Source organism: Ips typographus, linkage group LG13 (assembly GCF_016097725.1).
Source record: "Ips typographus isolate SLU linkage group LG13, UJ_Ityp_2.0, whole genome shotgun sequence".
In the NCBI taxonomy this organism is placed as follows: Eukaryota; Metazoa; Arthropoda; class Insecta; order Coleoptera; family Curculionidae; genus Ips; species Ips typographus.
Window position 1 is genome coordinate 336,360 of NC_138434.1, and position 23,670 is coordinate 360,029.

The 23,670-nt window shown below is 35.5% G+C and overlaps 7 long non-coding RNA genes across 13 annotated transcripts; 2 read left to right on the plus strand and 5 right to left on the minus strand.

Moving 5' to 3' along the window:
- Nucleotides 1-78: 78 nt before the first annotated feature.
- LOC145737128 (uncharacterized) lies at nt 79-851 on the minus strand. Its single transcript, XR_014180263.1, has 2 exons — nt 317-851; nt 79-234 (listed from the first exon to the last, which is right to left on the minus strand). It is a non-coding gene; the product is annotated as an uncharacterized LOC145737128 (long non-coding RNA).
- Nucleotides 852-7,593: 6,742 nt separating this feature from the next.
- On the minus strand, nt 7,594-8,706 carry LOC145737054 (uncharacterized). The gene is made up of 2 exons (XR_014180204.1): nt 7,832-8,706; nt 7,594-7,749 (listed from the first exon to the last, which is right to left on the minus strand). It is a non-coding gene; the product is annotated as an uncharacterized LOC145737054 (long non-coding RNA).
- A 765-nt stretch (nt 8,707-9,471) lies between these two features.
- Nucleotides 9,472-11,162, plus strand: LOC145737121 (uncharacterized). Of its 4 annotated transcripts, none has more exons than XR_014180250.1 (4): nt 9,485-10,041; nt 10,159-10,401; nt 10,465-10,836; nt 10,929-11,162. It is a non-coding gene; the product is annotated as an uncharacterized LOC145737121 (long non-coding RNA). The 4 variants fall into 4 exon arrangements; XR_014180249.1 differs by having other exon boundaries at nt 10,159-10,252; nt 10,315-10,401; nt 10,465-11,162; XR_014180251.1 differs by having other exon boundaries at nt 9,472-10,041; nt 10,452-11,162.
- Nucleotides 11,163-12,967: 1,805 nt separating this feature from the next.
- LOC145737126 (uncharacterized) lies at nt 12,968-14,046 on the minus strand. Its single transcript, XR_014180261.1, has 2 exons — nt 13,206-14,046; nt 12,968-13,123 (listed from the first exon to the last, which is right to left on the minus strand). It is a non-coding gene; the product is annotated as an uncharacterized LOC145737126 (long non-coding RNA).
- A 3,672-nt stretch (nt 14,047-17,718) lies between these two features.
- LOC145737127 (uncharacterized) lies at nt 17,719-18,833 on the minus strand. The gene is made up of 2 exons (XR_014180262.1): nt 17,957-18,833; nt 17,719-17,874 (listed from the first exon to the last, which is right to left on the minus strand). It is a non-coding gene; the product is annotated as an uncharacterized LOC145737127 (long non-coding RNA).
- Nucleotides 18,834-19,596: 763 nt separating this feature from the next.
- LOC145737122 (uncharacterized) lies at nt 19,597-21,289 on the plus strand. 4 transcript variants are annotated; one of them, XR_014180254.1, is made up of 4 exons: nt 19,611-20,168; nt 20,286-20,528; nt 20,592-20,963; nt 21,056-21,289. It is a non-coding gene; the product is annotated as an uncharacterized LOC145737122 (long non-coding RNA). The 4 variants fall into 4 exon arrangements; XR_014180253.1 differs by having other exon boundaries at nt 20,286-20,379; nt 20,442-20,528; nt 20,592-21,289; XR_014180255.1 differs by having other exon boundaries at nt 19,597-20,168; nt 20,579-21,289.
- Nucleotides 21,290-23,094: 1,805 nt separating this feature from the next.
- On the minus strand, nt 23,095-23,513 carry LOC145737055 (uncharacterized). The gene is made up of 2 exons (XR_014180205.1): nt 23,333-23,513; nt 23,095-23,250 (listed from the first exon to the last, which is right to left on the minus strand). It is a non-coding gene; the product is annotated as an uncharacterized LOC145737055 (long non-coding RNA).
- Nucleotides 23,514-23,670: the final 157 nt, after the last annotated feature.

Sequence of the window (23,670 nt, forward strand, 5' to 3'; positions counted from 1 at the left end):
ATTTATTATACCAAAGAGCAGGTAGGTAAATTATCAAATTTTATGAAGAAAACTAGACTTTTGATAAAAAATAACCTCTTCTTAAAAATTTTATTTGTATATTTCATAATGAATACAATTAAAATAGTAATTTAACCTACTACCTATCTGATGTAAAATACTGTATTTAACAGTAGCACCATCTGTTTCTAGCCTTATAGGTAGTCAGAGAAGTATAGGCAAGGGGGGCTAATTCTGTAAAATAATGGCATTTGATCAAATTTACATATTAAGTAACATAGTTAGGTACCTATGTCCTATATCTTTCTAATGTTACCTGAAATATTTCAACACTCTGCATATGGATTTTGACAACACCATTATAACCATTGCTTCAAACACCTTTCGTTGTTCAGTCACCAGGAGTCTTTTACAGCAGCCGTTGATAATGGGACCCTTTCAAAGCATGATAAGCAAACTCCAGAAAGGTACCTACCTGAAACATAAGCTATTTAGTATTAGCAGCTCATTAAAAGGTAGGGGCCTTCCTTTTTGATAATATTAGGTAAATCACCTTGTCAGCATCCATGTTTCTTTGATTGAGAAACAACCACTGGCTTGAATAAACTTGGTTCTTGGGACTAAGTAAATAGGTACCTATATGCATGGGCTGTTTCATTGTGATTGTGTATTTTTTATTAGAAAAGGCATTCTTTTCTGTTTTCCTTCAGAATGTTTCACTGGGCCCCTTGATAGTTGCAAAGTGTAGGTGGGTGGCATTTTCAAAACTCTCTTCCCGAAACATACACACACAACACACACACACACATTATCTAGGTACCTATCTAGTATCGCAGTAGTTACATCGAAATATTGTAAAATTGACATAAAAATAAAACATTTCGCTTTGTTTACTATTAATTCGCCAACAATGGCGGCCGATGACGTCAAAATTCTATCGCGCTCGGAACGCACGTAATAGACAAGCAAGGCAAATGATGACGTAACCGCGACGGGAAAAAAATGGACCATATCATAGAAAACAAAAAATATCCCCACATGAGTTGATTGATAACACCGTTTGGCCGATCTCGAACTAAGTGACAGCTACTGTCATTTTGACAGCTGGAATGGATTCCCCGTCCCCAAATTAGTCGAAAATGAGTACCATCAACCCTAGTGAAATCGGACTGTTTTGACGTTATTAGCTGTCAAAGTGACAGAATAACATAATGCATCTCAAGTGCGTTTTTTATCAAAACAAATCGAGTGAAGGGTGGTTTTTGGCTAATTTTGGGGCGCCCAATCCATTGGTGAAATCACTTCTTTGATATCTCCACAAATCGCCAGTGTCTCGAATTGAGTGACAGCTACTGTCATTTTGACAGATGGAATGGATTCCCCGTCCCCAAATTAGTGAAATCGGACTGGTTTTGACGTTATTAGCTGTCAAAGTGACAGATTAACAATAATGCATCTCAAACGCGTTTTTTTATCAAAACAAAACGAGTGAAGGGTGGTTTTTGGCTAATTTTGGGGCGCCCAATCCATTGGTGAAATCACTTTTTTGATATCTCCACAAATCGCCAGTGTCTCGAATTGAGTGACAGTTACTGTCATTTTGACAGCTGGAATGGATTCGCCGTCCCCAAATTAGTTGAAAATGAGTACCATCAAGCCTAGTGAAATCGGACTGGGTTTGACGTTATTAGCTGTCAAAGTGACCGGAACAAAACGTGTGTGAACTCGCGCCAGGATACAAAATTAAAAATAAGCGAGCGTCTTGGAAAACGGAGGTGCGAACGACAATTTGCGACGTTGCCAAGTCTCATCATATCACCCATGTTTTGAAGCAGTCTATGTTATGTTTTGAAATGTGATTAATAAAAATAAGTAGTTTTCACCAATATCATCGAATAATCTAATATAGAAGTGTGCAGCTATAAAAGGAATATGTTGATTTAAAATGGTAGGAGCGGGTATGGCAACGCCGCGCTAATTAGTAATTTCTTGTCTTGTTTACGTTTTGTGGTATCCGTATATTGCGAAAAAATCGTAGCTCTTTTATTTAAATTCGCAGGAAATTCGTTCCAACGCCATTCGAAAAAGCATAAAAAATACTACAAAATGGGTTAAAAATGGCCTCTGTAGCTCCTCCCGTTACCGAGATATTGAATTTCAAAAAGTACCTAAAAAACCTCTCTAATACCCCCCCATTCTTTCAATTTTTTTGAAAATTGAAAAATTTTAAAGTGCTTTTTTTGTGCTTATTTCACCTAATTTAAGGTTCTTTTGTATAAATATGCCCTTTGCTGTGCATTGGAACCCTTATGGAACAAAAAAAAAATTGAAATTTTGACAAAAAATGGCATTTTTCGAATTTCTGAAAGGTTCAAAGTGGTTATTTCCCTTAATTTGAGGTCCTTTGGTATAAATATATCCTTTGCTGTGCATTAGAACCCTTATGGAGCAAAATAAAAATTTGCCAAAATTGCACTTTTGACAAAAATTGAATTTTCAGACTTTTTGAAAAATCGTAGCTCTTTTATTTAAATTCGCAGAAAATTCGTTCCAACGCCATTCGAAAAAGCATAAAAATACTACAAAATGGGTTAAGAATGGCCTCTGTAGCTCCTCCCGTTACCGAGATATTGAATTTCAAAAAGTACCTAAAAAACCTCTCTAATACCCCCCCCATTCTTTCAATTTTTTTGAAAAGTGAAAAATTTTAAAGTGCTTTTTTTGTGCTTATTTCACCTAATTTAATGTTCTTTTGTATAAATATGCCCTTTGCTGTGCATTGGAACCCTTATAGAGCAAAATAAAAATTTGCCAAAATTGCACTTTTGACAAAAATTGAATTTTCAGACTTTTTGAAAAAACCTTGCTCTTTTATTTAAATTCGCAGAAAATTCGTTCCAACGCCATTCGAAAAAAGCATAAAAAATACTACAAAATGGGTTAAAAATGGCCTCTGTAGCTCCTCCCGTTACCGAGATATTGAATTTCAAAAAGTACCTAAAAAACCTCTCTAATACCCCCCCATTCTTTCAATTTTTTTGAAAATTGAAAAATTTTAAAGTGCTTTTTTTGTGCTTATTTCACCTAATTTAAGGTTCTTTTGTATAAATATGCCCTTTGCTGTGCATTGGAACCCCCACATAGCAAATTGATATTCGTAGGATGTACTATGGATATGCATTTTGGAATAAGGATATCAGTGGCGCATATTCATGGGATCTGCGTCAATATTCCAAGAATGTCCAAAGGATATGCAAAGGATATTAGTATGGCGCGAAGATGGATGTGCTACGGTTATGCGTAAGCGCATATCTTATGTTAAAATGCGTATATGCATGCACGTTCATAGGATATGCGTCTATGTTCGAACTATATTCAAGGGATATTCGGAAAATATGAGTAAAAGCATCAAATATACTCTATCGTATATTTAGGAATATACTTATATCAAATTTTATGATAAAGGGTTCGGAATTTGCGATCAGATCATTATAAGATCACTGATCTAAGCGCTCGCAATAATCAATAAAAAGGGATAATTTGGATTTGTGATCTTATTTTGATCAGATCGCAAATTCCGAAAACATTTAATGTTACACACATTTTATTACCTACTAAATATTGTGGGTGCTATATACAGGTTGTTCTGTAATTCGATCGACAAAGGTATATAGCAGTTGTTAATATAAAATATAATAGTATAAAATTATAATAAAAATAAGTAATTTCTTCAAAACAAAAACAAATTGCATTATCTATAGTTGAAACGGAACTTTTTTTCCTTAATGACTTTCTAAGACACTGCTATACTTTTTTCGGTCGAGTCACGGAACACCCTCATTATTATAGAAATTATGAAAACTAAGCTCATTTGAATTTTATTTGAGGTAATTCATTTGAAAACGATTAAAAGAAAACAAAAACTATCGTATATAAATCTATATAATGATTTATCTCTTTGCGAAACCAAAACAATTAAAATTAAGAAATTTGGTTGTCGTCATTCGTCCTGAAAAAAAAAAAGAACATGTTAAAAATTATATCACAGTAAAATCATTATAAGAACTGTATATAATAGATTCAAAGTGACCGGAGTTGATAAACAGGCGGTATAGAAATTTCAATATTATCTATTTTGAAATCAATGGTAAAAGAAAGTAAAGTATTGCAAATCAATGCTATGGACTCAGTTATGGAGAAAACTTCTTTTACTTACCGTTGCTCCTTCTTCTTTTTATTTTCAACTCGTTCCTTTGCTTTACAAGCCATTTTTTATATGTATAATGATTTCATCATCACAAGCGTCTTTCGTTCTTACATTTACTCTAACAGCATCTGTAAAAAAATTTAAACATGTATTGAAAAGAATTTATCATTCGAAGTATGTATTTGTAAAAATATTTTTTTTATTTACAAAAAAATAATAACATAAATTTATTAAAAAACTCACCAAATATAACAGTAAATAACAGTAATTATTGTTTGTGACTTTTAAAATGAATTACCTTTTTATTAGTTTAAGTAAAGTTCGAGAATCTTTTGGAAAATCACAATGAGGAAAATGCTTTCGGACAACACCATTCAGCAATTTATTTAATACTACATAAGGAACTTTATTATCTATAGCCCTCTCTGAAAATCTATCAAGACTAAATGTTTCGATAGATGCTCCTTAAACTTATGTTTCTCACATGTTTCATCTCTTTCTTTACTCTGATTAACTACATCCAGAATTTCAAAATGTCTTTGAGGTTTACTCGGGGTTTTAACTGTTTCAATAAAAGATGAACAATCTGAGCTATGATCTAGAAATTCTGAGACAGATGAGTTCGTAGATTTATTAATATTTTTACCAGGAATAAAAGGAGGAGCTACTGGATTATTAGTAACATTGACATCATTATTTATGTATGATAAGTCACTGCAGGATGCCAGTAAATCCATTTCAGTTTGGTTTGCAATGGCCCTCTGAAAGATCGTTTACTAGTTCCACATCTTATGGCTGTTTTAACAGGTGAAGACATATTTACACAATAAATAATGATGCAAAGTTCAAATGCCAACAAAAAATATTCAAACTAGGAAAATAGGTATTTTCAAACTAAAAAGTTGAAAAACATTATTTTACATACCTTTTCCAATCGTTGTTTCACACAGTTCACAACCGAAAAAAACTGAAAGTCCACAAAAAAACTGTAAAAGTATACCGCCAAGTCGCAGAAAATCGCCAATGAACAAAATGGAGTATTGGAGTACAGACGGAGGAGAACACACGTTTTCGACGGTTCTCGCCGCACGACGGCGGTTTGAAGGCCAAAGACAGACGTTTGACCAATCAAAACGCTTGCCTACTGTTTCTATGCCAGCGCAGCGAGCCACGACGGTTACCGAGCGCACCAATTCGCTAAACGCTAAACGGCCGAACAGTGCACAGTAACCTTTATTATTTCTAAAGCTGAGAACCCAGAAATATTAATTATGTACTTACATTTATTATATTCAAAACGACTTGTTCCTAATAATTCACACAACATTGACATGGAATGATAATATACGTTGTTAAAATCTCATTTCTAAAATTATTGCATATATATGTATTTAAATTTAAAAGCTTTTTTTATAGTCTTTCAATTTATAGTTTGAACTCGAAAATTAACATGGTATCTTACAGTTAAGCTTCAGATATTTAATATCCATTGGAGAATGTACTGTCTATATATTAAAATATATCCGGCGCCGAATATGCGTTTTGGGATATACTGTGGCTATACGTGTTATTCTAAGGTATGTATATGCGATTTAGAATATACTAAGTACATTCGAAGAATATCAAGTGCCTCATATTCGTTTCAAAATATTCTAAGAATATACTATAGATGTGAATGTCCGTTTTATGCTATGTGGGCCCTTATAGAGCAAAATAAAAAAATTGAAAATTTCGACAAAAAATGGCATTTTTCGAATTTTTTTTGGACGCTAGAACGCGTCAAAATTCTTTTACCCTAAAATCACATATTTTGGGACACACCTTGCTTTGACCCTAAATAACTCTCTTATTTGACAAGTTACGTCAAAATGTCATAGAAAACAAAAGATAGAGCAGATTTCAAGCTTTCTAAAAATGTCCCCCCTTGAGCTGATTGATAACACCGTTTGGACGCTAGAACGCGTCAAAATTCTTTCACCCTAAAATCACATATTTTGGGACACACCTTGCTTTGACCCTAAATAACTCTCTTATTTGACAAGTTACGTCAAAATATCATAGAAAACAAACGATAGAGCAGATTTCAAGCTTTCTAAAAATGTCCCCCCATCAGCTGATTGATAACACCGTTTGGACGCTAGAAGGCGTCAAATTTCCTTTACCATAATATCACATATTATATTGTAAATATTTTTCAGTCAGATTTCATGTCTCTTAATCCGGGCCGAGTTCCTGGCAAAGAAATTTTACACAATTAACACAGTCAGTTAAAATGTTAAATTTTAGATCTAACTCTGTTAGTTTTTGAGATATCAAAAAACCGACTGCACCAGAGTCTTTTCCGGGACATTTTAACATAAAATGACACCGAGACGTCAACTGTAACTTGACAAATAAAAAAGTGGTATTTTTTGACAGTTCGAGGCCGCCATTTTGAATTTTGTGTCAAAATATTGACTTGCACCTCATTTTAAAGCAAATTTCACGTCACAAGTAAGTAAGCCTCGTTTATTATAAAAATAAAGTAAGTAAGGTACCTATAAAGCGGCGGATGATATCTGGGGTAATAAGGTATATTACCCGCAGATGAGATGGGCCAATACTGCAGTAATTGCCGTCGTGTGCATGAATGTAGGGGGAGGGCGAGTCTAGTTCAGCCCCGTAAAGGGTGACACGCAAGGTGCTCTTTAAGTTGCGAGAGAACCCTTCTCTTTTAGAGACATGAATAAATACTTTTTTTTCAAAATCGGTCCGTTTAGGTATTACTGCAACAAACAATACACTAGGTTCACATCTGCTCGTGGAAGATGTGGCAACATAGGGCACAGTCTCAACTGACAGTCGGCGGCTAAACATTTTGAGGTTAGGAATTTTAAAAAATTTAAAAACAGCAAAAACTACAAACAGAAGAAATAAAAAGTTAATTTAGGGTTGTTTAAGTTTATTAATTAGTGTTGCAACACTTGGTGGTAAACAAACCAATCAAACTTTGGCTTGGGAACAACCACATTCAATTTTAATTATCTGGAAAGAGCACTGGAGCACTGGAGGTGCATTCAAAGGAGTCCTCATTAACAGCCCAATCCATAAAATTTGCAAGAAACGAAAGGCAGGCAATGTGTGTCCAATCCTGGAGACTATTAGGAAGTTGTTGCAGTTTGGTGATGATGTAGCAGTGTTTTAACTTACAACAGAATTGTTGCTGTTTTAACAACTTGCTTTTGTGATTTAAATTGCTTATTTAGGTATTTGCTTTTGTAAATTTACTCAGCAGCATTAAATACATATCAATTTTGTTTTGTTGTGTGATTTATTATACCAAAGAGCAGGTAGGTAAATTATCAAATTTTATGAAGAAAACTAGACTTTTGATAAAAAATAAACTCTTCTTAAAAATTTTATTTGTATATTTCATAATGAATACAATTAAAATAGTAATTTAACCTACTACCTATCTGATGTAAAATACTGTATTTAACAGTAGCACCATCTGTTTCTAGCCTTATAGGTAGTCAGAGAAGTATAGGCAAGGGGGGCTAATTCTGTAAAATAATGGCATTTGATCAAATTTACATATTAAGTAACATAGTTAGGTACCTATGTCCTATATCTTTCTAATGTTACCTGAAATATTTCAACACTCTGCATATGGATTTTGACAACACCATTATAACCATTGCTTCAAACACCTTTCGTTGTTCAGTCACCAGGAGTCTTTTACAGCAGCCGTTGATAATGGGACCCTTTCAAAGCATGATAAGCAAACTCCAGAAAGGTACCTACCTGAAACATAAGCTATTTAGTATTAGCAGCTCATTAAAAGGTAGGGGCCTTCCTTTTTGATAATATTAGGTAAATCACCTTGTCAGCATCCATGTTTCTTTGATTGAGAAACAACCACTGGCTTGAATAAACTTGGTTCTTGGGACTAAGTAAATAGGTACCTATATGCATGGGCTGTTTCATTGTGATTGTGTGTTTTTTATTAGAAAAGGCATTCTTTTCTGTTTTCCTTCAGAATGTTTCACTGGGCCCCTTGATAGTTGCAAAGTGTAGGTGGGTGGCATTTTCAAAACTCTCTTCCCGAAACATACACACACAACACACACACACATTATCTAGGTACCTATCTAGTATCGCAGTAGTTACATCGAAATATTGTAAAATTGACATAAAAAATAAAACATTTCGCTTTGTTTACTATTAATTCGCCAACAATGGCGGCCGATGACGTCAAAATTCTATCGCGCTCGGAACGCACGTAATAGACAAGAAAGGCAAATGATGACGTAACCGCGACGGGAAAAAAATGGACCATATCATAGAAAACAAAAAATATCCCCACATGAGTTGATTGATAACGCCGTTTGGCCGATCTCGAACTAAGTGACAGCTACTGTCATTTTGACAGCTGGAATGGATTCCCCGTCCCCAAATTAGTCGAAAATGAGTACCATCAACCCTAGTGAAATCGGACTGGTTTTGACGTTATTAGCTGTCAAAGTGACAGAATAACAATAATGCATCTCAAGTGCGTTTTTTATCAAAACAAATCGAGTGAAGGGTGGTTTTTGGCTAATTTTGGGGCGCCCAATCATGGGGGTGAAATCACTTTTTTGATATCTCCACAAATCGCCAGTGTCTCGAATTGAGTGACAGCTACTGGCATTTTGACAGCTGGAATGGATTCCCCGTCCCCAAATTAGTGAAATCGGACTGGTTTTGACGTTATTAGCTGTCAAAGTGACAGATTAACAATAATGCATCTCAAGCGCGTTTTTTATCAAAACAAATCGAGTGAAGGGTGGTTTTTGGCTAATTTTGGGGCGCCCAATCCATTGGTGAAATCACTTTTTTGATATCTCCACAAATCGCCAGTGTCTCGAATTGAGTGACAGCTACTGGCATTTTGACAGCTGGAATGGATTCCCCGTCCCCAAATTAGTGAAATCGGACTGGTTTTGACGTTATTAGCTGTCAAAGTGACAGATTAACAATAATGCATCTCAAGCGCGTTTTTTATCAAAACAAAACGAGTGAAGGGTGGTTTTTGGCTAATTTTGGGGCGCCCAATCCATTGGTGAAATCACTTTTTTGATATCTCCACAAATCGCCAGTGTCTCGAATTGAGTGACAGTTACTGTCATTTTGACAGCTGGAATGGATTCGCCGTCCCCAAATTAGTCGAAAATGAGTACCATCAAGCCTAGTGAAATCGGACTGGTTTTGACGTTATTAGCTGTCAAAGTGACCGGAACAAAACGTGTGTGAACTCGCGCCAGGATACAAAATTAAAAATAAGCGAGCGTCTTGGAAAACGGAGGTGCGAACGACAATTTGCGACGTTGCCAAGTCTCATCATATCACCCATGTTTTGAAGCAGTCTATGTTATGTTTTGAAATGTGATTAATAAAAATAAGTAGTTTTCACCAATATCATCGAATAATCTAATATAGAAGTGTGCAGCTATAAAAGGAATATGTTGATTTAAAATGGTAGGAGCGGGTATGGCAACGCCGCGGTAATTAGTAATTTCTTGTTTACGTTTTGTTGTAACGAAAATAATTCCCATATCTCTATTATTTTGGTTGCCGGTAGAAGAGGCCGACCGCCAAGAAAACCTAGAGAAGAGAGAAGACTTAGGTTAGGTTGAATAATTTTAGAATAGTTCAGAGACTAGATGACTTGTGATAATTTTATGGCTACAATAAATGTTACTTTATGTTCAGCCCTTAGTTTTTGAGCTTTTCTAAGTGAGTAACCCTCTACGAACGATTCCGCACGCCTAAGCGACCCCCAGCTTTTTTTTTTGATATTCACATATTTATTATAGGTACCTATACTATTTTTCAATAAAACTGTAAACTTTAATGGCCTGTTTTTCATATGTTATGTTATTACTTAGGTGATAAAATTAGATAGTTTTGTCTAATATTATTTAAATTTTTAGGAGTGAAGTTATAGGTAGTCAACTTTAATTTGACTAGAGTTTCAACATCAGAGCCACAAATGTTGAACCACCCTATAAACTAGGATTCATTTAGGTACTACTGCTGCTAAAAATGTCTATTTCCTATAAGGTGGAATTAACTTTAAACATTTTTAGCAAGCTTGAGAAACATTTGTCAGAGTCTGTTCTGAACACTGCTTCAGAAACAGGATCTATAAAAAGTGTTGTGGGCCCAACCAAAAGGTAAATAATAAAATTAGCTTAGTATTTGGGTGATTATAATGTAAAAATAGTATATTTTATTAGGTAAACAAATAGGAAAAGAGTAAGATATTAGAGTAGAAGTGATCTTGGTTCAACAGCAAGTTTGCAGAAACCGGTCAATGGATCGTTGGGATAAAAGTTGAAGTACTTTGTCCAGAAAAGCTGGTAGGTAGCTTCTGACTCCTATTGATGTATGTTGTCCTTGTACCATAGTCGCAATCCTTTTCAACCCCCCCATTCAGGGCTTCAGTGTCAGTAAATTACCACCATTTTCAGCAAGAATAGTGGCCAGTATAATCACATTGCATTGGGCATTTTGTTAACTGTATTAAATATGTCCTATTGGTTTGTTGTTCCGAAAACTAATAAACAACCTGGGGAGATCTGGTGTTGGTCCGTATACGTTTAATCCAGGTAGGTTCTATAATAACAAATTTTCTCCACTCTAGTTGGAATATTAACAATTATTATTATGTCATCTCTAATATCAACCCTTTTTGTTTTAGCATACTCCATCAGCCACACCAATAACCAGCACAGCCTGTAATTTTTATGATTCAATGTATTATAAGTAAGTGCATGCATTTTTAGGTGACAATACAAACAATCCTGGCTATTTAGTATAAATAATATAATAGTGGAAAAAATGCTATATTATCCATGGTTTAGACAGCATTTATTGACCTTATCTTCTCTCTTACAATAAAAGCTTCTGTCTGTCAAAACATTGGTTAATAATATACTATTTTTGTACTTATTTCACCTAATTTAAGGTCCTTTGGCATAAATATGCCCTTTGCTGTGCACTGGAGCAAATTAAACATTTGCCAAAAATGCGCTTTTTGTAAAAATAGCATATTTCTTGATACACGTCGCTCTGACCCTAAATTACTCCTTTATTTGACAAGTCTTTGACTTTGTTTGACAAATGTCATAGAAAACAAAAGATAGAGCAGACTTCAAGCTTTCCAAAAATATCCCCCCTAGAGTTGATTGGTCATACCGCTTGGCCGCTGAAGGGCGTCAAAATTCATTCACCATAAAATCACATATTTTTTGACACTCGTCGCTTTGACCCTAAATTACTCCCTTATTTGACAAGTTATGTCAAAATGTCATAGAAAACAAAATATAGAGCAGATTTCAAGCTTCCCAAAAATATCGCCCCATGGTTCGATTGATTGCACCGTTTGGCCGCTAGAGGGCTTCAAAGTTCCTTCACCATAAAATAACATATTTTGTGACACTCGTCGCTTTGACCCTGAATTACTCCCTTATTTGACAAGTTACGTCAAAATGTCATAGAAAACAAAAGATAGAGCAGATTTCAAGCTTCTCAAAAATATCCCCCCATGATTCGATTGATTGCACCGTTTGGCCGCTAGAGGGCTTCAAAGTTCCTTCACCATAAAATAACATATTTTGTGACACTCGTCGCTTTGACCCTGAATTACTCCCTTATTTGACAAGTTACGTCAAAATGTCATAGAAAACAAAAGATAGAGCAGATTTCAAGCTTTCCAAAAATATCCCCCCATGATTCGATTGATTGCACCGTTTGGCCGCTAGAGGGCGTCAAAGTTCCTTCACCATAAAATCACATATTTTTTGACACACGTCGCTTTGACCCTGAATTACTCCCTTATTTGACAAGTTACGTCAAAATGTCATAGAAAACAAAAGATAGAGCAGATTTCAATCTTTCCAAAAATATCCCCCCATGACTCGATTGATTGCACCGTTTGGCCGCTAGAGGGCGTCAAAGTTCCTTCACCATAAAATCACATATTTTTTGACACACGTCGCTTTGACCCTGAATTACTCCCTTATTTGACAAGTTACGTCAAAATGTCATAGAAAACAAAAGATAGAGCAGATTTCAAGCTTCCCAAAAATATCCCCCCACGATTCGATTGATTGCACCGTGCAACAAACAATACACTAGGTTCACATCTGCTCGTGGAAGATGTGGCAACATAGGGCACAGTCTCAACTGACAGTCGGCGGCTAAACATTTTGAGGTTAGGAATTTTAAAAAATTTAAAAACAGCAAAAACTACAAACAGAAGAAATAAAAACTTAATTTAGGATTGTTTAAGTGTATTAATTAGTGTTGCAACACTTGGTGGTAAACAAACCAATCAAACTTTGGCTTGGGAACAACCACATTCAATTTTAATTATCTGGAAAGAGCACTGGAGCACTGGAGGTGCATTCAAAGGAGTCCTCATTAACAGCCCAATCCATAAAATTTGCAAGAGACGAAAGGCAGGCAATGTGTGTCCAATCCTGGAGACTATTAGGAAGTTCTTGCAGTTTGGTGATGATGTAGCAGTGTTTTAACTTACAACAGAATTGTTGCTGTTTTAACAACTTGCTTTTGTGATTTAAATTGCTTATTTAGGTATTTTCTTTTGTAAATTTACTCAGCAGCATTAAATACATATCAATTTTGTTTTGTTGTGTGATTTATTATACCAAAGAGCAGGTAGGTAAATTATCAAATTTTATGAAGAAAACTAGACTTTTGATAAAAAATAAACTCTTCTTAAAAATTTTATTTGTATATTTCATAATGAATACAATTAAAATAGTAATTTAACCTACTACCTATCTGATGTAAAATACTGTATTTAACAGTAGCACCATCTGTTTCTAGCCTTATAGGTAGTCAGAGAAGTATAGGCAAGGGGGGCTAATTCTGTAAAATAATGGCATTTGATCAAATTTACATATTAAGTAACATAGTTAGGTACCTATGTCCTATATCTTTCTAATGTTACCTGAAATATTTCAACACTCTGCATATGGATTTTGACAACACCATTATAACCATTGCTTCAAACACCTTTCGTTGTTCAGTCACCAGGAGTCTTTTACAGCAGCCGTTGATAATGGGACCCTTTCAAAGCATGATAAGCAAACTCCAGAAAGGTACCTACCTGAAACATAAGCTATTTAGTATTAGCAGCTCATTAAAAGGTAGGGGCCTTCCTTTTTGATAATATTAGGTAAATCACCTTGTCAGCATCCATGTTTCTTTGATTGAGAAACAACCACTGGCTTGAATAAACTTGGTTCTTGGGACTAAGTAAATAGGTACCTATATGCATGGGCTGTTTCATTGTGATTGTGTGTTTTTTATTAGAAAAGGCATTCTTTTCTGTTTTCCTTCAGAATGTTTCACTGGGCCCCTTGATAGTTGCAAAGTGTAGGTGGGTGGCATTTTCAAAACTCTCTTCCCGAAACATACACACACAACACACACACACACATTATCTAGGTACCTATCTAGTATCGCAGTAGTTACATCGAAATATTGTAAAATTTACATCAAAAATAAAACATTTCGCTTTGTTTACTACCTATTAATTTGCCAACAATGGCGGCCGATGACGTCAAAATTCTATCGCGCTCGGAACGCACGTAATAGACAAGCAAGGCAAATGATGACGTAACCGCGACGGGAAAAAAATGGACCATATCATAGAAAACAAAAAATATCCCCACATGAGTTGATTGATAACACCGTTTGGCCGATCTCGAACTAAGTGACAGCTACTGTCATTTTGACAGCTGGAATGGATTCCCCGTCCCCAAATTAGTCGAAAATGAGTACCATCAACCCTAGTGAAATCGGACTTGTTTTGACGTTATTAGCTGTCAAAGTGACAGAATAACAATAATGCATCTCAAGTGCGTTTTTTATCAAAACAAATCGAGTGAAGGGTGGTTTTTGGCTAATTTTGGGGCGCCCAATCCATTGGTGAAATCACTTCTTTGATATCTCCACAAATCGCCAGTGTCTCGAATTGAGTGACAGCTACTGTCATTTTGACAGATGGAATGGATTCCCCGTCCCCAAATTAGTGAAATCGGACTGGTTTTGACGTTATTAGCTGTCAAAGTGACAGATTAACAATAATGCATCTCAAACGCGTTTTTTATCAAAACAAAACGAGTGAAGGGTGGTTTTTGGCTAATTTTGGGGCGCCCAATCCATTGGTGAAATCACTTTTTTGATATCTCCACAAATCGCCAGTGTCTCGAATTGAGTGACAGTTACTGTCATTTTGACAGCTGGAATGGATTCGCCGTCCCCAAATTAGTTGAAAATGAGTACCATCAAGCCTAGTGAAATCGGACTGGGTTTGACGTTATTAGCTGTCAAAGTGACCGGAACAAAACGTGTGTGAACTCGCGCCAGGATACAAAATTAAAAATAAGCGAGCGTCTTGGAAAACGGAGGTGCGAACGACAATTTGCGACGTTGCCAAGTCTCATCATATCACCCATGTTTTGAAGCAGTCTATGTTATGTTTTGAAATGTGATTAATAAAAATAAGTAGTTTTCACCAATATCATCGAATAATCTAATATAGAAGTGTGCAGCTATAAAAGGAATATGTTGATTTAAAATGGTAGGAGCGGGTATGGCAACGCCGCGCTAATTAGTAATTTCTTGTCTTGTTTACGTTTTGTGGTATCCGTATATTGCGAAAAAATCGTAGCTCTTTTATTTAAATTCGCAGGAAATTCGTTCCAACGCCATTCGAAAAAGCATAAAAAATACTACAAAATGGGTTAAAAATGGCCTCTGTAGCTCCTCCCGTTACCGAGATATTGAATTTCAAAAAGTACCTAAAAAACCTCTCTAATACCCCCCCATTCTTTCAATTTTTTTGAAAATTGAAAAATTTTAAAGTGCTTTTTTTGTGCTTATTTCACCTAATTTAAGGTTCTTTTGTATAAATATGCCCTTTGCTGTGCATTGGAACCCTTATGGAACAAAAAAAAAAATTGAAAATTTTGACAAAAAATGGCATTTTTCGAATTTCTGAAAGGTTCAAAGTGGTTATTTCCCTTAATTTGAGGTCCTTTGGTATAAATATATCCTTTGCTGTGCATTAGAACCCTTATGGAGCAAAATAAAAATTTGCCAAAATTGCACTTTTGACAAAAATTGAATTTTCAGACTTTTTGAAAAATCGTAGCTCTTTTATTTAAATTCGCAGAAAATTCGTTCCAACGCCATTCGAAAAAGCATAAAAAATACTACAAAATGGGTTAAGAATGGCCTCTGTAGCTCCTCCCGTTACCGAGATATTGAATTTCAAAAAGTACCTAAAAAACCTCTCTAATACCCCCCCATTCTTTCAATTTTTTTGAAAAGTGAAAAATTTTAAAGTGCTTTTTTTGTGCTTATTTCACCTAATTTAATGTTCTTTTGTATAAATATGCCCTTTGCTGTGCATTGGAACCCTTATAGAGCAAAATAAAAATTTGCCAAAATTGCACTTTTGACAAAAATTGAATTTTCAGACTTTTTGAAAAATCGTAGCTCTTTTATTTAAATTCGCAGAAAATTCGTTCCAACGCCATTCGAAAAAGCATAAAAAATACTACAAAATGGGTTAAAAATGGCCTCTGTAGCTCCTCCCGTTACCGAGATATTGAATTTCAAAAAGTACCTAAAAAACCTCTCTAATACCCCCCCATTCTTTCAATTTTTTTGAAAATTGAAAAATTTTAAAGTGCTTTTTTTGTGCTTATTTCACCTAATTTAAGGTTCTTTTGTATAAATATGCCCTTTGCTGTGCATTGGAACCCTTATAGAGCAAAATAAAAAAATTGAAAATTTCGACAAAAAATGGCATTTTTCGAATTTTTTTTGGACGCTAGAACGCGTCAAAATTCTTTTACCCTAAAATCACATATTTTGGGACACACCTTGCTTTGACCCTAAATAACTCTCTTATTTGACAAGTTACGTCAAAATGTCATAGAAAACAAAAGATAGAGCAGATTTCAAGCTTTCTAAAAATGTCCCCCCTTGAGCTGATTGATAACACCGTTTGGACGCTAGAACGCGTCAAAATTCTTTCACCCTAAAATCACATATTTTGGGACACACCTTGCTTTGACCCTAAATAACTCTCTTATTTGACAAGTTACGTCAAAATATCATAGAAAACAAACGATAGAGCAGATTTCAAGCTTTCTAAAAATGTCCCCCCATCAGCTGATTGATAACACCGTTTGGACGCTAGAAGGCGTCAAATTTCCTTTACCATAATATCACATATTATATTGTAAATATTTTTCAGTCAGATTTCATGTCTCTTAATCCGGCCGAGTTCCTGGCAAAGAAATTTTACACAATTAACACAGTCAGTTAAAATGTTAAATTTTAGATCTAACTCTGTTAGTTTTTGAGATATCAAAAAACCGACTGCACCAGAGTCTTTTCCGGGACATTTTAACATAAAATGACACCGAGACGTCAACTGTAACTTGACAAATAAAAAAGTGGTATTTTTTGACAGTTCGAGGCCGCCATTTTGAATTTTGTGTCAAAATATTGACTTGCACCTCATTTTAAAGCAAATTTCACGTCACAAGTAAGTAAGCCTCGTTTATTATAAAAATAAAGTAAGTAAGGTACCTATAAAGCGGCGGATGATATCTGGGGGTAATAAGGTATATTACCCGCAGATGAGATGGGCCAATACTGCAGTAATTGCCGTCGTGTGCATGAATGTAGGGGGAGGGCGAGTCTAGTTCAGCCCCGTAAAGGGTGACACGCAAGGTGCTCTTTAAGTTGCGAGAGAACCCTTCTCTTTTTAGAGACATGAATAAATACTTTTTTTTCAAAATCGGTCCGTTTAGGTATTACTGCAACAAACAATACACTAGGTTCACATCTGCTCGTGGAAGATGTGGCAACATAGGGCACAGTCTCAACTGACAGTCGGCGGCTAAACATTTTGAGGTTAGGAATTTTAAAAAATTTAAAAACAGCAAAAACTACAAACAGAAGAAATAAAAAGTTAATTTAGGGTTGTTTAAGTTTATTAATTAGTGTTGCAACACTTGGTGGTAAACAAACCAATCAAACTTTGGCTTGGGAACAACCACATTCAATTTTAATTATCTGGAAAGAGCACTGGAGCACTGGAGGTGCATTCAAAGGAGTCCTCATTAACAGCCCAATCCATAAAATTTGCAAGAAACGAAAGGCAGGCAATGTGTGTCCAATCCTGGAGACTATTAGGAAGTTGTTGCAGTTTGGTGATGATGTAGCAGTGTTTTAACTTACAACAGAATTGTTGCTGTTTTAACAACTTGCTTTTGTGATTTAAATTGCTTATTTAGGTATTTGCTTTTGTAAATTTACTCAGCAGCATTAAATACATATCAATTTTGTTTTGTTGTGTGATTTATTATACCAAAGAGCAGGTAGGTAAATTATCAAATTTTATGAAGAAAACTAGACTTTTGATAAAAAATAAACTCTTCTTAAAAATTTTATTTGTATATTTCATAATGAATACAATTAAAATAGTAATTTAACCTACTACCTATCTGATGTAAAATACTGTATTTAACAGTAGCACCATCTGTTTCTAGCCTTATAGGTAGTCAGAGAAGTATAGGCAAGGGGGGCTAATTCTGTAAAATAATGGCATTTGATCAAATTTACATATTAAGTAACATAGTTAGGTACCTATGTCCTATATCTTTCTAATGTTACCTGAAATATTTCAACACTCTGCATATGGATTTTGACAACACCATTATAACCATTGCTTCAAACACCTTTCGTTGTTCAGTCACCAGGAGTCTTTTACAGCAGCCGTTGATAATGGGACCCTTTCAAAGCATGATAAGCAAACTCCAGAAAGGTACCTACCTGAAACATAAGCTATTTAGTATTAGCAGCTCATTAAAAGGTAGGGGCCTTCCTTTTTGATAATATTAGGTAAATCACCTTGTCAGCATCCATGTTTCTTTGATTGAGAAACAACCACTGGCTTGAATAAACTTGGTTCTTGGGACTAAGTAAATAGGTACCTATATGCATGGGCTGTTTCATTGTGATTGTGTGTTTTTTATTAGAAAAGGCATTCTTTTCTGTTTTCCTTCAGAATGTTTCACTGGGCCCCTTGATAGTTGCAAAGTGTAGGTGGGTGGCATTTTCAAAACTCTCTTCCCGAAACATACACACACAACACACACACACACATTATCTAGGTACCTATCTAGTATCGCAGTAGTTACATCGAAATATTGTAAAATTGACATAAAAAATAAAACATTTCGCTTTGTTTACTATTAATTCGCCAACAATGGCGGCCGATGACGTCAAAATTCTATCGCGCTCGGAACGCACGTAATAGACAAGAAAGGCAAATGATGACGTAACCGCGACGGGAAAAAAATGGACCATATCATAGAAAACAAAAAATATCCCCACATGAGTTGATTGATAACGCCGTTTGGCCGATCTCGAACTAAGTGACAGCTACTGTCATTTTGACAGCTGGAATGGATTCCCCGTCCCCAAATTAGTCGAAAATGAGTACCATCAACCCTAGTGAAATCGGACTGGTTTTGACGTTATTAGCTGTCAAAGTGACAGAATAACAATAATGCATCTCAAGTGCGTTTTTTATCAAAACAAATCGAGTGAAGGGTGGTTTTTGGCTAATTTTGGGGCGCCCAATCATGGGGGTGAAATCACTTTTTTGATATCTCCACAAATCGCCAGTGTCTCGAATTGAGTGACAGCTACTGGCATTTTGACAGCTGGAATGGATTCCCCGTCCCCAAATTAGTGAAATCGGACTGGTTTTGACGTTATTAGCTGTCAAAGTGACAGATTAACAATAATGCATCTCAAGCGCGTTTTTTATCAAAACAAATCGAGTGAAGGGTGGTTTTTGGCTAATTTTGGGGCGCCCAATCCATTGGTGAAATCACTTTTTTGATATCTCCACAAATCGCCAGTGTCTCGAATTGAGTGACAGCTACTGGCATTTTGACAGCTGGAATGGATTCCCCGTCCCCAAATTAGTGAAATCGGACTGGTTTTGACGTTATTAGCTGTCAAAGTGACAGATTAACAATAATGCATCTCAAGCGCGTTTTTTATCAAAACAAAACGAGTGAAGGGTGGTTTTTGGCTAATTTTGGGGCGCCCAATCCATTGGTGAAATCACTTTTTTGATATCTCCACAAATCGCCAGTGTCTCGAATTGAGTGACAGTTACTGTCATTTTGACAGCTGGAATGGATTCGCCGTCCCCAAATTAGTCGAAAATGAGTACCATCAAGCCTAGTGAAATCGGACTGGTTTTGACGTTATTAGCTGTCAAAGTGACCGGAACAAAACGTGTGTGAACTCGCGCCAGGATACAAAATTAAAAATAAGCGAGCGTCTTGGAAAACGGAGGTGCGAACGACAATTTGCGACGTTGCCAAGTCTCATCATATCACCCATGTTTTGAAGCAGTCTATGTTATGTTTTGAAATGTGATTAATAAAAATAAGTAGTTTTCACCAATATCATCGAATAATCTAATATAGAAGTGTGCAGCTATAAAAGGAATATGTTGATTTAAAATGGTAGGAGCGGGTATGGCAACGCCGCGGTAATTAGTAATTTCTTGTTTACGTTTTGTTGTAACGAAAATAATTCCCATATCTCTATTATTTTGGTTGCCGGTAGAAGAGGCCGACCGCCAAGAAAACCTAGAGAAGAGAGAAGACTTAGGTTAGGTTGAATAATTTTAGAATAGTTCAGAGACTAGATGACTTGTGATAATTTTATGGCTACAATAAATGTTACTTTATGTTCAGCCCTTAGTTTTTGAGCTTTTCTAAGTGAGTAACCCTCTACGAACGATTCCGCACGCCTAAGCGACCCCCAGCTTTTTTTTTTGATATTCACATATTTATTATAGGTACCTATACTATTTTTCAATAAAACTGTAAACTTTAATGGCCTGTTTTTCATATGTTATGTTATTACTTAGGTGATAAAATTAGATAGTTTTGTCTAATATTATTTAAATTTTTAGGAGTGAAGTTATAGGTAGTCAACTTTAATTTGACTAGAGTTTCAACATCAGAGCCACAAATGTTGAACCACCCTATAAACTAGGATTCATTTAGGTACTACTGCTGCTAAAAATGTCTATTTCCTATAAGGTGGAATTAACTTTAAACATTTTTAGCAAGCTTGAGAAACATTTGTCAGAGTCTGTTCTGAACACTGCTTCAGAAACAGGATCTATAAAAAGTGTTGTGGGCCCAACCAAAAGGTAAATAATAAAATTAGCTTAGTATTTGGGTGATTATAATGTAAAAATAGTATATTTTATTAGGTAAACAAATAGGAAAAGAGTAAGATATTAGAGTAGAAGTGATCTTGGTTCAACAGCAAGTTTGCAGAAACCGGTCAATGGATCGTTGGGATAAAAGTTGAAGTACTTTGTCCAGAAAAGCTGGTAGGTAGCTTCTGACTCCTATTGATGTATGTTGTCCTTGTACCATAGTCGCAATCCTTTTCAACCCCCCCATTCAGGGCTTCAGTGTCAGTAAATTACCACCATTTTCAGCAAGAATAGTGGCCAGTATAATCACATTGCATTGGGCATTTTGTTAACTGTATTAAATATGTCCTATTGGTTTGTTGTTCCGAAAACTAATAAACAACCTGGGGAGATCTGGTGTTGGTCCGTATACGTTTAATCCAGGTAGGTTCTATAATAACAAATTTTCTCCACTCTAGTTGGAATATTAACAATTATTATTATGTCATCTCTAATATCAACCCTTTTTGTTTTAGCATACTCCATCAGCCACACCAATAACCAGCACAGCCTGTAATTTTTATGATTCAATGTATTATAAGTAAGTGCATGCATTTTTAGGTGACAATACAAACAATCCTGGCTATTTAGTATAAATAATATAATAGTGGAAAAAATGCTATATTATCCATGGTTTAGACAGCATTTATTGACCTTATCTTCTCTCTTACAATAAAAGCTTCTGTCTGTCAAAACATTGGTTAATAATATACTATTTTTGTACTTATTTCACCTAATTTAAGGTCCTTTGGCATAAATATGCCCTTTGCTGTGCACTGGAGCAAATTAAACATTTGCCAAAAATGCGCTTTTTGTAAAAATAGCATATTTCTTGATACACGTCGCTCTGACCCTAAATTACTCCTTTATTTGACAAGTCTTTGACTTTGTTTGACAAATGTCATAGAAAACAAAAGATAGAGCAGACTTCAAGCTTTCCAAAAATATCCCCCCTAGAGTTGATTGGTCATACCGCTTGGCCGCTGAAGGGCGTCAAAATTCATTCACCATAAAATCACATATTTTTTGACACTCGTCGCTTTGACCCTAAATTACTCCCTTATTTGACAAGTTATGTCAAAATGTCATAGAAAACAAAATATAGAGCAGATTTCAAGCTTCCCAAAAATATCGCCCCATGGTTCGATTGATTGCACCGTTTGGCCGCTAGAGGGCTTCAAAGTTCCTTCACCATAAAATAACATATTTTGTGACACTCGTCGCTTTGACCCTGAATTACTCCCTTATTTGACAAGTTACGTCAAAATGTCATAGAAAACAAAAGATAGAGCAGATTTCAAGCTTCTCAAAAATATCCCCCCATGATTCGATTGATTGCACCGTTTGGCCGCTAGAGGGCTTCAAAGTTCCTTCACCATAAAATAACATATTTTGTGACACTCGTCGCTTTGACCCTGAATTACTCCCTTATTTGACAAGTTACGTCAAAATGTCATAGAAAACAAAAGATAGAGCAGATTTCAAGCTTTCCAAAAATATCCCCCCATGATTCGATTGATTGCACCGTTTGGCCGCTAGAGGGCGTCAAAGTTCCTTCACCATAAAATCACATATTTTTTGACACACGTCGCTTTGACCCTGAATTACTCCCTTATTTGACAAGTTACGTCAAAATGTCATAGAAAACAAAAGATAGAGCAGATTTCAATCTTTCCAAAAATATCCCCCCATGACTCGATTGATTGCACCGTTTGGCCGCTAGAGGGCGTCAAAGTTCCTTCACCATAAAATCACATATTTTTTGACACACGTCGCTTTGACCCTGAATTACTCCCTTATTTGACAAGTTACGTCAAAATGTCATAGAAAACAAAAGATAGAGCAGATTTCAAGCTTCCCAAAAATATCCCCCCACGATTCGATTGATTGCACCGTGCAACAAACAATACACTAGGTTCACATCTGCTCGTGGAAGATGTGGCAACATAGGGCACAGTCTCAACTGACAGTCGGCGGCTAAACATTTTGAGGTTAGGAATTTTAAAAAATTTAAAAACAGCAAAAACTACAAACAGAAGAAATAAAAACTTAATTTAGGATTGTTTAAGTGTATTAATTAGTGTTGCAACACTTGGTGGTAAACAAACCAATCAAACTTTGGCTTGGGAACAACCACATTCAATTTTAATTATCTGGAAAGAGCACTGGAGCACTGGAGGTGCATTCAAAGGAGTCCTCATTAACAGCCCAATCCATAAAATTTGCAAGAGACGAAAGGCAGGCAATGTGTGTCCAATCCTGGAGACTATTAGGAAGTTCTTGCAGTTTGGTGATGATGTAGCAGTGTTTTAACTTACAACAGAATTGTTGCTGTTTTAACAACTTGCTTTTGTGATTTAAATTGCTTATTTAGGTATTTTCTTTTGTAAATTTACTCAGCAGCATTAAATACATATCAATTTTGTTTTGTTGTGTGATTTATTATACCAAAGAGCAGGTAGGTAAATTATCAAATTTTATGAAGAAAACTAGACTTTTGATAAAAAATAAACTCTTCTTAAAAATTTTATTTGTATATTTCATAATGAATACAATTAAAATAGTAATTTAACCTACTACCTATCTGATGTAAAATACTGTATTTAACAGTAGCACCATCTGTTTCTAGCCTTATAGGTAGTCAGAGAAGTATAGGCAAGGGGGGCTAATTCTGTAAAATAATGGCATTTGATCAAATTTACATATTAAGTAACATAGTTAGGTACCTATGTCCTATATCTTTCTAATGTTACCTGAAATATTTCAACACTCTGCATATGGATTTTGACAACACCATTATAACCATTGCTTCAAACACCTTTCGTTGTTCAGTCACCAGGAGTCTTTTACAGCAGCCGTTGATAATGGGACCCTTTCAAAGCATGATAAGCAAACTCCAGAAAGGTACCTACCTGAAACATAAGCTATTTAGTATTAGCAGCTCATTAAAAGGTAGGGGCCTTCCTTTTTGATAATATTAGGTAAATCACCTTGTCAGCATCCATGTTTCTTTGATTGAGAAACAACCACTGGCTTGAATAAACTTGGTTCTTGGGACTAAGTAAATAGGTACCTATATGCATGGGCTGTT